The 2,300-nt window shown below is 44.0% G+C and overlaps 1 pseudogene; it reads right to left on the bottom strand.

Moving 5' to 3' along the window:
* Positions 1 to 228: 228 nt before the first annotated feature.
* Positions 229 to 1,195, bottom strand: LOC142471163 (olfactory receptor 11A1-like; annotated as a pseudogene).
* Positions 1,196 to 2,300: the final 1,105 nt, after the last annotated feature.

Below are 2,300 nucleotides of genomic sequence, written 5' to 3' on the forward strand. Positions count from 1 at the left end.
CCATTGGACAATAGTGATTTGTTTAACCCTTTCACCCAAGTGGCACTGATCTTCTGGGATCGCTTGGGGTGACCAGCTAGCCATCATATAGTCATCATTGTCCTCCAGTGATGAGAGCAGAAGCAGGCAAGGCTTCGTTAAAGTGGTGAACACCTTCTCCCCTTCAAAAATGTGCAATAATGACATGATATTTTCTGAAATACAACATTAAAGAGTTGAAATACTCTTTTATATTATGTTTGATGTTGCATACTTGTCTCTTAACACCTTAAACAGACATCTACCCAGGGCTGCCTTGATCTCCTGGTTCCTCAGGCTGTATATGATAGGGTTGACCAATGGGGTCCCCACAATGTACAGCAGAGATAGGACCTTGTTTACATTAAATGAGTGTCCACTGGATGGAACCAAATAGACAGTAATCAGGGTCCCATAATATGTGCAAACAGCGGCTAGGTGAGAGCTGCAAGTGGAAAAGGCTTTCTGTCTATTGGTGGTGGAGGAGATCCTGAGGATGGTGATGGTGATACAGATGTATGTTACAGCGATGAAAACAAATGGAAAGAGAATCACAGGGATTGAGCACAATAAAGCTTGAATTTCCACCACAGAAGTGTCCGAGCATGAAAGCTCCAGAATGGGCGCCAGATCACAGAAGAAATGGTTAATGACATTGGGTCCACAGAACTGTAACTTACTCACTAAGGTAACTAAACTCAGCGTTATTATAAAGCCTGAGAGCCAAGACCAGATAACCAGGTGAAGACGAAGCCTGGTGTCCATGATAGATGTGTAACGCAATGGGTAACAGATGGCCAGGTACCGGTCACCGGTCATACGACATCACTGCAAGAAGGAAGCATTCTGCGTTTGTTAAAGCGGAGAAGATGTAGAATTGGGCCATGCAGGCAGTAAAAGACAATGTGCCTCCCTCGGCCAATATGACATAGAGCATCTCAGGGACAATATTTGTGGTGGACAAGATTTCAGATGAGGACAGGTGGCACAGAAAGAAAAACATGGGTGTGTGCAGATGGTGTTGCGTTGACACCAATGTGATGATGACAAGGTTTCCAATTAGGGATGTAATGTAAATGAACAGGAACAGGATGAAGAGCAAAATCTTCAGACTGTGAAGGTTCTGAAATCCAAGGAGCAAGAACTCCATGACCCTGGTCTCATTGTCCACTGACATTTCAAGACATTAGAACGAGTACAGAGTTTTTCTGAAAAAAAGAATGTCGGAACTTTAGTGCTGCAACATCAAAAGGAGAAAGAGGTTATTGTCACAGAGAAACTTACAGTATCAACATGTATGTATGTATGTATGTATTTATATAGCGCCATTAATGTACATAGCGCGTCACAGCAGTAATACACGTGACAATCGTATAAATAACAAATACTACAAATAACAGAACATGGGAATAAGCGCTTCAGACATAAAGAGTAACATTTAGGAATAGGAATTCCTGCTCCGAAGAGCTTACACTCTAATTGGTTGGTTGGAAGAACGTACAGAGAAGGAGGGCATTCTGGTAAGTGCGTCTGCAAGGGGCTAAGATTTATGTATGAGGTGTAAAGTATCAGCCACGAAGCTACTCATATGCTTTGTTAAGCAGGTGTGATTTAAGGTGGGTCTTAAAGGTGGATAGTTGGATATTGAAGGGAAGGGCCTTCCAGAGGTGCAGGGCAGTCAGTGAGAAAGGTTTAAGGCGGGAGAGGGCTTTAGATACAAAGGGGGTGGAGAGAAAACATCCTTGAGCAGAACGCAAGAGTCAGGATGGTGCATAGCGAGAAATTAGGGCTGAGATGTAAGGAGGTGCAGAAGAGTGTAAAGCTTTAAAAGTGAGGAGGAGAATGGAGTGCGAGATGCGGAATTTGATAGGAAGCCAGGAGAGTGATTTCAGCAGGGGAGACGCTGAGACAGATTTAGGAAAGAGTAGAGTGATTCTGGCAGCGGCGTTTAGGATAGATTGTAGAGGAGACAGGTGAGAGGCAGGAAGGCCAGACAGCAGGAGGTTACAATAATCAAGACAGGAGAGAATGAGGGCCTGAGTCAGAGTTTTAGCAGTCGATTAACAGAGGAAAGGGCGAATCTTTGTAATATTACAGAGGAAAAAGTGACAGGTTTTAGATACGTTTTGAATGTGAGAGGAGAATGTGAGAGAGGTGTCGAGTGTGACCCCTAGGCAGCGTGCTTGGGCTACTGGGTGTATGACTGAACTTCCAACACTAATGTGGAAGGAGGTAGTAGGGCCAGGTTTGGGATGAAATATGAGGAGCTCTGTTTTTGCCAT

This window comes from Ascaphus truei, chromosome 20 (genome assembly GCF_040206685.1).
Source record: "Ascaphus truei isolate aAscTru1 chromosome 20, aAscTru1.hap1, whole genome shotgun sequence".
Classification (NCBI taxonomy): Eukaryota; Metazoa; Chordata; class Amphibia; order Anura; family Ascaphidae; genus Ascaphus; species Ascaphus truei.